Genomic DNA, 13,080 nt, shown 5'->3' with positions numbered 1-13,080 from the left:
ATCTTAACGTAGGTTTGCATGTATGTATTCGTCAAATATTCGGCAGGCAACAGTGGTGCTCCTGACGGGTAGAATAGACCAATCCAGTTGCCTGCATAGTAGTGCAATGTTGACAAAATTTTCTTTGTTTACTGTGAGAACTGTCACAACATTGCTTTTGTTTGCTGTGAGAATCCAAATATAAACAGAATTGCTGCAAAACAACCACTTCCCTGTTGGCCTGCCGTTGACCGAAAGCTCAATGACGTCAAACAAACATCGATACGTTTTTATTCTGAGGAAGTCGACTTGTGTAAGATTGATTGTGCGTTGGTGTTCGTGGCAGTTTGCTTAAGGACCTCTATAGAATAAGGCATTTCACGGCGAAGTTCTCTCTTTCTCGCTCTTCAATAAAACTTGAAAACAATGGTGCCAGTACTTGTCAATTTTGACAGGTACTGGCACCGTTGTTTTCAGATTTCCCGACGGAGGGAAAGAGAGCGTTTTTTTTTATGACGTCACCATGCAATGAGTAATAGTTATTCAGGCTAATGTTCTACAGCAAAAATTCAGTGTTGCTCTGAAAGTAATTGAATGATCATTCAGCATGATTCAGACTTTGCTATCAATAATTACAAATAATTCTTACGTCCCATTATAATGTGGTCTATTAAGAGACACAATTTTCAAAAGTTATTTTCATCAACCATACCGAACTGTAGCGAACGTTGTATTTTGGACATTCCCAGCCTCAAAAAACGAGAGCACCGAATCTTACTATCACGGTGGTTGGATGATATTTTATCGCTGTCGCTTGGTCGGTTCGAAAAATAAATTATCAACAGTATCGTGTTACAGGGAGTTTTTTTTTTCCTCCACTGCGCCTAATGCTTCGAACAGAGTGAAGGATTTTTTTACTCTGTTGCTCTTTCATCATACTCAATATACAGTAGATCGTGTGTAAAATTTGATAATACTTTGTCTAGAGTGACCAGATTGAGTGTTGGATTTTATTGGAAAAATCTGGGATACATCTTGTCACCTTGAGCCGAAAACAGTTGTTCGCTGGACTTTTTTTTGTTATGGATTATGTCCACGAGTCAAGTAGCGAGACTCATCGCTGGTAGGTATCAGGTTAAAAGCAAAGGCTAAATTCGATGGAAATCATCTCTGCGCTAATTTGGTTATATCAAAATTGACAATTGCCAACCAAGAATTGTGCGTTAGGGGAAAGAGCCACCGATAAAAAAATAATACGATGAAGGTGCGTGTATTGAAGTATTGGCTATTTCCTTATAGGTTGCCTGTGACTTAGAGAGCTCAACGTTTTTTTCGCACTCCAATAATATATAGGTTGCTGAATTAGGGCTATTAGAATCACGATTTAAAATCTCACCGGTAGGTCTTGTCATTTCATTCGATACTTCCATATTGTATACTTTAATGTGTTTCGTCATTCTTCAGTTTTGGCATTACGTCCCCACTGGGACAGAGCCTGCTTCTTAGCTTAATGTTCATATGAGCACTACCACAGTTATTGACTGAGAGCTTTTTTTTGCCAAAGTTGTCATTTTCGCATTCGTATAACGTATGGCAGGAACGATGATACTCTAAGCCCAGGGAAGTCAAGGAAATTTCCATTACAAAAAGATCCAGGACCGACCGGGAATTGAACCCAGACACCTTTAGCATGGCTTTGTATGCATCATTATGTAAGAATCAGATTTTTTTCCGTGCATGTTTATCAATAGTCTTCTCTGAGACAGCACTTTATAGGTGGTGTTTATGATAGTGATTACATGATAGTTTTCACATATAGAAAAGATAAAAATGATTAAAATGAGTACGATAAAAATCCATGCTTCTGATTTCACATTTTTATACTTCTATTGTCTAGAAAACGTTATTTCAATAGCTCATACAGAGTTTCCCTGCATATAATGTGAGAAATCCTAACAAAACTTAAATGAAAAATGGAAAATTTGGCTGAAATGAGCATGACAACAATTCGACCGACCATCAGAATCACTTTCATTCGATGCCTTAGACAATTTTACATAAGATACTGTTATTTTTTCAAGGTCTACATGTAGCGTTCACAAGATACTAAAACTTTGCACACTTGTCGCTTTTGACCCTTAAAAGCTCGAGACGGACCTTGAATTATTAAATGACCACAATTCGGAGACTAGCAGATCAATATATTTGAAATGAATTTTGAAGTAAATGGGGTTAGTTGGTCTTACAATCCTTGGGTGAGACATCCCCCCTGACCCCTCCCCCTTCTCTTGGTAACGGAAAAAGCGTGGACGGGAGGGGTCCGTTATCTACCTAAAAAGCCTTATCAGCTAGAAGGTTGGTGTCTTCTGCAAATGTATTCACCAGATTGAAGGCTATCTGGTGGTAGACAAATGAATGAGAATTTATCCATTAGGTGGCGTTAGTAGCATATTTTCTTTAATTGAGTGTATCTTAAGAACCTTGAAAGCTATAAGGTTAGTGTCTTCGGAAGAGATGTTAAAGTGGCGATGCATCTAAGTTTTCAGCTTAAATGGCTGTTTAGTTCTCTAAATTCGTGGTTTTAAAAATTTGAGTTTTGGCTTCGATGCATCTTCACCTTAAGCATATGAAGGACTATCTGGCATATATAAGAGTCTGATTGAGAGTACATCCGCAAGTTGTTGCTAGTAATAAGAAATGTACAATCTTCTCTACTTTAAGGTACTTAACAGCCTGATGGATTTGGGTCTATCTGGCGGTAAAGAGTTTGAATGACAAGTTTATCCGCTAGGATGCGCTAGTGACAAATTTTATGCAAATGTATCTTAACATCCTTATCAGCTGGTATCTTCGGCAACGCTGTTCAGCATATGAAGGTCTATCTGGTGGAGATTCAAAATTCTTGAGATATAGGCAATTGAAGAAAATGTGTTACTAGTATAATTACGAGTAAATGGTTGAAGTACAAACAGTTCAAATTGTATATAGCTAAAACTAAATTTAAATTGATTTTGTGGAATTGGACTAGTGTAGATGTTTCAATTCAAATTGATGAGGAAACAATTAATCGATTGCACGAGATTAAATATCTTGGCGTGATAATGAATCTTAGAGCTGATTGAAATGTCTATAAATGAATGAAACCCGAATTTAGTACTATACCATTTTATTCCATTAGAGTTTGTATCCTTTGACAGATACGGGTATTTCGACCTCAACTGTAAGGTCGTCTTCAGTGCTATGTACTAGACTCGACAAGTACACGACTTTCAAGACGTAGTTATTAGTTATTCCTTTTTATGTGTAGTCTACAAAGGTTTGAGTCCAGCGCGCGGTACACAAATATAAACCACTATTTGATTACTTATAATTTGAATTGAGTGTTTAGGCTGTTTGAGGATTTTATGCATCAGTAGTAAGTTTTCTGGTCGAATGTCAGTAATTTTTTGAAAATGTGAATGTTACAAATGAAATCAGCTCCGGGGTTATCAATTCTGGCAAAGTTTTCGATTTTGTTCAACAGGTAAAATTTATGATAATTTGTTGTTGAGATCAGCAATATTTTGCAATTTTTATATTTGCTGTATACAGGACGGACTCGATTATCCGGAATTTTTTACTCGATTATCCGGAGTGTGTTTTTCTGTTTTTATGCATAAATTTGAAATAATATAGTATTGCATTATACAATATGAATTGTTTAACTGTTTTGTACATAGGTAAAAATGGCAGGTTTGCACAAGGGGATTTTTGTGTATGCTGATCAAAAACATATTTTTCTTCTCAAGATTACTAATGATCCTAGAAATAATTACTGGCTACGCCACTGCATCATATAAATACAACGACGAAAAACGATTCAGTCGACTCTCCACATCTTGATATCGAAGATACCTTCTAGATAGGAAGAGATCGAGACATAAAACACACATTTAATGAATACTTGATTGAAAACCGCTCATTAATCATATTCATATGTCACCTCAACTTTATAATCTTAGCATGGGACATTTGAAATTTCACATATATTTAATGGATATTTGGCCTTTCTTCAATAATTTACGTAATATGTGAATAATCCTTTAGAGGAAGGGGTCATAAAAGTCGAAAGTCAAGTTTAAAGCATTCGTTTTAATATGCCATGTGCTGGTGATGTTCACAACGTATACATTCTAGTCAAAGTGTATGTGTCGGTTTTACCCCAACAGGGTGTTGATCTTACCCACACTCTCAATTGTCTCATCTAAAAATGATGATATATCAATTTGATTTAAATCACTACATAAAGAACAATTCAGGCTTGACAATAAAAAATTTACCTATCTACTAAATTTGGGTCTCCTGAATCTAATAATGATGTCAAAATTATTACAACTGGTCTATTTGATTATTTTATTGCGAAATTAAACTTTGTAAATCTGCATAATACGCCTAAATGTAGGCTATTTCCCTTGAAATAAGCACGTTGTTAGAAAATAAACGGTGATGTGAGCACAAAACTATGCTTGTAATACAATATGATTTTAAAAATGAGTTTAGTAGTTCACACTGAATCTTACACAATATTTTCAATACTCAACACCAGCGAAATGTTAAGTTTATTTTATTTATTTATGTCGTCAATCAGAAGTAGACCATTTTATTACAATTTTGAACTTAATATTATATAGTTTAAGGTGAAGATGAATCGAAGCCAAACCTCAAATTTTCAAAAGCACGGATCTGGAGAACCAAACATTCGTTTAAGCTGAAAACTTAATCGATTGGTCACCACCAGCGAGTGACCAATCGATTAAGTTTTCAGCTTAAACGGATGTTTGGTTCTCGAGATTCGTGCTCTTTAAAATTTGAGGTTTGGCTTCGATTCATCTTCACCTTAAAAACATTATTTTCTTATTCTTAGAATTTTGATATGACATAAATTTTTGTTTTAGTTCCGATTTCGTCATAGTAAAGTCAATGGTTTCGCGATGTTTATTGTAAACAGACATTATTTGATTTAAGAGCCAGTTCGCGAGAACCGCAACCCCCTTTCCAAGGGAAGTTGTATTGATGTTCTCCGATCAGGCTGAAATTTTCAGGGATTGTTCTACTATATAAAAAAAGATGTTTTGCAAAGTTTTAGATTTTTATATTAGGGGGAAGTGGGACAAAATGACCCCCAATGATTTCATGTCACTAAACATGCAAAATCACTAAAACTGATATAACTATAGTAAAACTGCACGGATTATGTTGAAATTTGGCATGATTACTCTACGTTATATAAACTTTAAGATCAGCATGGTATATGAATTTTTAAAGTACTTCAAATCGAGAAAAACAAGTTTTTCATAAAAAAATTAGTGATTTTCAAATCGATTTTATTCTTACCAACCGAACTAGGTCAAAAAACTAAATATGACGTTTTGTAGGGCAACTCATGGGCTTTCATTTGAGGTATAATCCAGATATGCCGTTTCAAAAATTTTCGAAAAAAATTTTTTTTTCGGGGTAGTGTTTGAACTTGAGTTATTTTGCGAGTACCGCATCCGCCTTGTCTAGAGAGGTTGTATTGATGTTCTCCGATAGAGCTGAAATTTAGAGGAGTTGTTTTACTATATGAAAGAAGATATTTCGCAAAATTTCAGATTTTTGTATTAGAGGGAAGTGGTACAAAATAACCTCTAAAGATTTAATAAATAAAAAATATACAAAATCAATTAAACTGCTATAGCTATAGTAAAAATGCACGAATTTGTATGAAATTTGGCATGCTTACTTTACGTTACATGAAATTCAAAATGAACATGGTATTTGGATTAAAAAAAAAATGTTTCAAATCGGGAGGTATCGAGTTACAGAACACAAAACCAGTGCAACTGCGATTCAAGGGACCATCGAGTTAGCCATGAAAACTATCTCTCAGTATGGTTCTCTTACTCGATATCGAGATAAGGAGAGTTAACTGTATTTGGATAAAAAAGGTTTCAAATCGAGAAAAATCTGTTTTTTAAGTAATAAGTTTTTTTTTTCAAATCGACTAATTTGTTGTCAACCGAACTAGGTGAAAAAATAAAATATGAAGTTTTGTAGGGCAACTTTGTTCGCGGTGTACCGTAGTGAATCAAAATTTGGACGGTACCAATATTCGGACACTCTGGTAATATTAACCAATAAAATGATAAATTGAAGGTTAATATGTTTACTTTAACTCTTTTTTTTTGTTTTAAAAATAATTGATCGCTTTACACGCATTCATAATTCAGTTATCTTTGATAAATAATTAACAAACAAAAAAAAAGTTACTCCAGACGAACTTCTTTTCTCAGTGGTGAACTTATATTTGTGATAGTGCCGACGAATACACCCACAACAATTATACAACTATATTGAATGAAAAATATGCTGTTTTTGTAGTTGTTTCGACGTATTAGCCTTTCTGAGGTCTTTTCAGAGAACATATCAATGTCCCTGATAAGATCAGCTCAAAGCTTTAAATTGAATGGTTAGAGATACATCATATTTTTATTACTTACATTTAGTTTCTTACTAGGTAAACAAATTCATTTTTTTAATTTATTTTAGGGTGATTCAGGGCGCAATCTGTAATTATTTAGTTGTAGTAAAGATAAGGATATATTCCATGAAAAACCGATCTAGTGTGTCACCGAATTCCGCGAAAATTTGCTATTTTGTTCCTTATCCGAAATAAGGATACACGTGTTTTTGCAATTTTTTAATAAGGGTGACCATTTCCGAAATAGGGTGACCAGAAAAATCGCGATTTTGCATTTTTCTTATTTAAAAAAAATATAACTTTTGAACCACTCAACCGATTACTCATACCGTCCGGATGGTATACAAATGAAAGCCCTTGAGTTGCCCTACAAAACTTCATATTTAGTTTCTTGACCTAGTTCGGTTGACCAAAAGTAAGTCAATTTAAAAAAAACAAAAAAAATTTTACAAAAAAAATAACAGATTTTTCTCGATTTGAAACATTTTTTTATCCAATTACAGTTAACTCTCCCTAACTCGATATTCCGTATCTCTATATCGAGTTAGAGAACCATACTGGAAGATGGTTTTCATGGCTAACTCGATGGTCCCTTGAATCGCAGTTGTACTGATTTTGTGTTCTGTAACTTGATACCTCCCTAACTCGATGATCCCTTGAATATCGAGTTATGGATAGTTGACTATACCATTTTTATTTTGAATTTCATGTAACGTAAAATAAACATGCCAAATTTCATACAAATTCGTGCATTTTTATTATAGCTATAGCAGTTTAATTGATTTTGTATATTTTTTATTTATTAAATCTTTAGAGGTTATTTTGTACCACTTCCCCCTAATACAAAAATCTGAAATTTTGCGAAATATCTTCTTTCATATAGTAAAACAACTCCTCTAAATTTCAGCTGTATCGGAGAACATCAATACAACCTCTCTAGACAAGGCGGTTGCGGTACTCGCAAAATGGCTCAAGTTCAAACACTACCCCGAAAAAAAAATTTTTTTTCGAAAATTTTTGAGACGGCATATCTGGATTATACCTCAAATGAAAGCCCATGAGTTGCCCTACAAAACGTCATATTTAGTTTTTTGACCTAGTTCGGTTGGTAAGAAAAAAATCGATTTGAAAATCACTAATTTTTTTATGAAAAACTTGTTTTTCTCGATTTGAAGTACTTTAAAAATTCATATACCATGCTGATCTCAAAGTTTATATAACGTAGAGTAATCATGCCAAATTTCAACATAATCCGTGCAGTTTTACTATAGTTATATCAGTTTTAGTGATTTTGCATGTTTAGTGACATGAAATCATTGGGGGTCATTTTGTCCCACTTCCCCCTAATATAAAAATCTAAAATTTTGCAAAATATCTTCTTTTATATAGTAGAACAATCCCTGAAAATTTCAGCCTGATCGGAGAACATCGATACAAGAAGGGGTTGCGGCTCTCGCGAACTGGCTCTTAAAGGCTCAAATTTGGCATAATTTGTGCGGTGATGGTTTGCATAAAAATACGACGACTTCGCAGTTGTCTTGAAGGAGCATAAAAATTTAATTTTGACAAAAGTGTCATCGAGTCAATACAATGCTACCGATAGTACCGACAGTTCCAACAGTATTGCTTACACCAGGCCTGCCCAACCTTTTTGGCTCTTTTTCGACATAAATGGTTAATGCGTTCGCTAGAGTAGACCGATATGAACAAAATTAGTCTCAAATGAGAGCTGGGTAGTATATCTGTCTAATCCATTCTGAAAATTTTAAATTCATATCAAACTCTTCGCTAGCGATGCAAGCAAAGGTAAAAATCAGTCCGGCCCGCGGGCCGCATCATTTTTTTGGGCTTAATTGCATCGGTAGCAAAGAGGTTGATATAAATTTAAAATTTTCTGCATGGATTAGACAGATGTACTACCAAGATTTCATTTAAGACCAGTTTTGTTCATATCGGTCTACTATTGCGAACGCACCAACCATTTATGTCGAAAAAGAGCCAAAAAGGTTGGGCAGGCCTGGCTTACACCTTCAAAAACTGTGAATATTGTTTTGCAAAACTGACCTCAATTAAAATGAAATAATTTAAAATCATCTCATAAGACATCAATAAACTAGAAAACATGGATAGACAGTCAAAGAACGAAGGCGACGTGATATCTGTAGCAGATATGTTTTCTGCAAAATTTTAAAAAATTGGAATTTTCCATTGTTTGTGATTTAAACAATTAGTTTTCTACCAAATAGAGTGAGGTGGGACAGAGGTTCAACCTTAATGGAATAAACAACAATCCCAGAAAAATTATAGAAGATGAAAAGGAATACTTTACTGAATAAATTTGTGTCTTATTTTAAGTTATAACAGTTCCAAAATTGATTATCTTATACGAACTTTTATCCCACCAAAATTCGGAACGAGTTTTTGACTGAAACATAAAATATCGATACTTTTTGTGACATGATTACTTTCTACCAACTAAAAATCAATGTTTGCCTATAAATCTTTTTTATATTATGCAGTTTTTTACACATAAACGTAAATTTTGACCAGAAAATGAACTTATACACATTGACCACCCTCACGATATGCATAGCAACGCTCGTACATTATAAATAAAATACAGTTTTATTTTCATAGTTCGTCCGAAAACTACAATTTCCACGTCTAAAAACAAAAAAAAAACAACAAATAACTCTTCCAAATCTCGATCGAAAAATCGCTCTGTGGAACAAAATAATATAATTATGTGTCTGAAAGATCTAATTATGTGTCTCCAGTAAATTTGGGACTGCTTAATCCATTGCTGCTCTCAGAAATGTTTCAGCACGTCACATTTTTATACTATAGATGGCAATTGTTGCACAAAATACTGATTTTATTGATGTTATATTGAAAGTTTACCTATGATTCATTATATTTTGGTAATTCAATTCATCTAGCGTGCAAAATAGGACTTGAAATTTAGTATAAGATACATGCCACGCACTTCTTCACTAAGAAATTAAAATTTCAAGATTTCAAATATCTAAAAACATTTCAACAAAGTTGATGTAATTTAAAAGATGATAAATTGAAATATTTAACCACAATTTTATGAAAGCCTTCCAAAACGTTTTGCCATTGTAAAATAAATACTTCTGATAGAACTCCTATATTTTACATTCTCTTAGCACTTGTCAAAATACGTATTTAAATAGAAAAAAATCTTAAGTCGAAACACACTTTGAATGGTTACAATAGGTGCAAAAATAGAGTGTCGCTTTACGTTAACTCAAGAGCGGTCGCGCATTCAGCCATCGTCTGCACCACCTTGCTCGAGATGTGTATGAAAAGCGAGCTTTTTCCAAGGTGCGTGTACTCACGTTCGAACTATTTTGCCCAATTATTAGATCCATTAAGTTTACTGTGTTATTGAGCTTCGGCTAATTCTCACAACCATAAACGCCTGCTTGTCAACTGTGTTGAAAACATACTTTTCGAAGTACATCATTGAAAGTCTTACATGATTTTATTCAACAATCAAATGCAATCACTCTACCATGTGTCGGAGGTACTGAACCGGAAACATTCTCAAAATATTTTACAGAAACATCTTAATATTCTTGCAAAGAATTTAGTCAAATTTCGATGGTAATCCCAAGTCTCATCTGCACGTTTACTTAGCAATCCTCAAAAGACTTTACAAAAACAATAAATTAATTTTGGTCAGTATTGGATAGAATTATTGCACTGTGATGTTTGTTTTCAATGTTTTCAACAAAAAACAATACTAAATATACATTTTTCTCGAAACATTAAAACAACATTACCTATTTTGACAATAAAAAAGCCTATTTGCGTAACACGAAACCATTTGCAGAACCCTGTGAAATTAAACGTAGCGCGGTGCTCATCAAATGAAATCATGTTTAATCACATGGTCACAGACATATTTACGAGAACAGGCTTCATTTGATAATGACAGTATATTCCTCCTGATGTCGCGTTATGCTGGAATGTGTCGTAAGATATAGTTTAGTTGAAATTTACCAATTGAAAATCGATTTATTTATTTTTAACTTTTTATTTATTTTTTTTTAAGAAACTGTTATTGCACTCGAGCTTTCGCCCCATCTTACTCTACCAAGATATAAGAGAAGAGTGTAATACTTAAGCTTATACCTGTAAAAAAATATTGATATTATATTTGCGTTAATTCGCACCTTGTATAACGTTGATCAATTTCATTCATCATTTTCTACCAATTTTTTTGATATGTGGGATTTTTTTTTTCAACTAATTAATTTAATCAACAAATTAAAAATTGTAATAAATTATGAAAATGAAATAAATTTTATATGAAAGCATGTGTTTAATTATAGCAAGTCCTATAGAAAAAGGGACCCAGATAGCCGTAGCGGTAAACGCGCAACTATTCAGCAAGACCAAGCTGAGGGTCGTTGGTTCGAATCACACCGGTCGACGGTCTTTTCGTAAAGGAAATTTTCTCGACTTTCCAGGGCATAGAGTATCTTTGTACTTGCCAAACAATATACACATTCAAAATTGGTCAATTCTCATAGACCCTGTGATCTCGCCCTAAAAGCCATTGATAATAGAGTGTGTAGCTTGTTTTTATCGAGCAAACGAATGGATTTACACGTTATTCAATAATGCTACGATGAGGAGAAGATCCTCTATCTTTCAGTGGAAATAGTTTTCAGGCAGAGCCATCAATTGATTAGGAAACAAGTAGCTACACACTCGGTTACTAATGTCTTTAAGGGCGAGATCACCACCCGAGGAGGAACAAATTACACACAATATTCTATACATACCATATTTTGGTATCATACCATAATTAGGTATTGTTCAGTTGTCAATACCACATTTTGGTATTATAATGGTATTGGAATAAAAAATGTTTCAAACAATTGAAAATACTTCATATTGGTATTCGATAGCTATTGCGGACTGCTGGAGGTATTGAACTACTATTGAAAAATTTCACTTTCATAAGAAAATCCATCATATATTATTTAGGTATTACAGTACCTGATCTAGTTATTAGCTTGGTGTTTGTAGAATATGCATGAGATATTATTTGAGGTATTTTACATCTTATGCAGGGCTCATTCAGGCTATAAGTCTTGAAAATTACCTCTTTTCTTCAGCTCGGGAAGTTATGCGAGAATTGGCACAGAAAGCTCTTAGTCATTAACTGTGGAGGTGCTCATAAGAACTCTAAGCTGAGAAGCAGGCTCTGTCCCATTTGGGACGTAACGCTAGAAAGAAGAAGAAGAAGTAATTTATAAAATGGATGTGTTCGATGCACATTATACCTCATTTTGAGCACACTAGTTAAGTAGGACAAGGGAGTAAAACATCTGTGATTAATTCTTTAATCTGTGTTTAGTTCTTCACATTTTGATGAACAAAATTTGCTGCGTAGTAAAATTCATAACATGCACATTATTTTCTCTAACTCAAAATCTTATTCTCCTCAAACCGTCAACTCATGATTTAGTTTCAGTTCCAGTCCTGTTAATGTGTTTTTTTACGGTTATTCGCATTTTCTCTGTCGTCTTTCGGCACACTGATGGCACGTCTCCGGCGTTGTAGATGGGACGTAATGCACAAAAACATAAAAGAAGGATGAAATCAAAAGAAAACCATGCACGGTGAAATTTGTAGGAGTTGATTATGCTTTTTATTCGTCCGAACTGCTGTCTGCAGGACGATGCCGAAATGAGAGAGAAAGAGAGCTAGCGAAAAATAAATAATAAAATACACCGATTTCACTTTGTGCTTCAGGCTTTTTCGGTGCATGATTCATTTAATGTGATTTTATACTTATCTATTGTGTTCACAAAGGAAAATAATACAGGTCCGAACTCAGGTATTCTCAGCTGATTCTTTTAAAATCTAGATACTGCCCATATTCTCATAACTGTCCCATGTATATATGAAATCCCATAAAACATGGGACAGTTATGCGATTATGGGCAGTATACAACACTTATTTGCTTATTATGCTTATGTTTTACGTCTGTTTACCACTAACGCTGCTCGCAATAGATGAAAAATAATAAATTTCTATGTCTTACGGTTCGCGAGTTATTATTTTTTTAATAAATAAGCTAGGATTGCCATGTAAACCAAGTTTTTTCTCGATAACTTTTTATACGATAATATCTCGCAAAAGTTTTGTTCCAAGCACTTTTAGAGCTTTTGATTTGTCGAAGAAACTACTTTTCTATCTCTTATGATTGCAGAGTTATCAGAGATTTTCTTCGAAAAAAAAACTTGTTTTAAAATATTGGCATCTCTGAAAGGCATAAACGGATCTCCAATCATTTGACACCAATAGAAAGATAATCTTCTTTCACTGATCATGGTGAAAAAACTGTGAGGACGTTTTTGACGAAATTAACACAAAGTTTTGATAATAATGTATTTTTAAACGAAAACTACGGTTGACAACCCCAGTATGCTGGAATTGGAGCGCTTATGAATCGCGGATCAAGTTAACCCTGCAGAAAATGGCCCCTGTAACAATGTTTTCGTCGGCTTTTAGAAACAGTTTGGCGAGGCTATATGCAGCCATTCCATGAAAAACCGAT

General features: G+C 34.0%; 1 protein-coding gene across 2 annotated transcripts in view; it reads right to left on the bottom strand.

The window, feature by feature from the left end:
* LOC110679072 overlaps positions 1 to 13,080 on the bottom strand; it is an 86,121-nt gene that overhangs the window by 48,163 nt on the left and 24,878 nt on the right. Inside the window, exon 1 of one of the 2 annotated variants that reach the window (XM_021853016.1) lies at positions 11,619 to 11,686. The exons of the other annotated variant lie outside the window; for it this stretch is intronic. The gene's annotated coding sequence lies outside the window, so the exon portion shown is untranslated. Of the gene's footprint in view, positions 1 to 11,618; positions 11,687 to 13,080 lie in introns of those variants that run through there. 2 annotated transcript variants of the gene reach the window in all.

The sequence above is a fragment of the Aedes aegypti genome, chromosome 3, assembly GCF_002204515.2.
Source record: "Aedes aegypti strain LVP_AGWG chromosome 3, AaegL5.0 Primary Assembly, whole genome shotgun sequence".
Taxonomy (NCBI): domain Eukaryota; kingdom Metazoa; phylum Arthropoda; class Insecta; order Diptera; family Culicidae; genus Aedes; species Aedes aegypti.
Note: the sequence above shows the minus strand (reverse complement) of the source record. Positions and strands in the feature narration are given on the sequence as shown.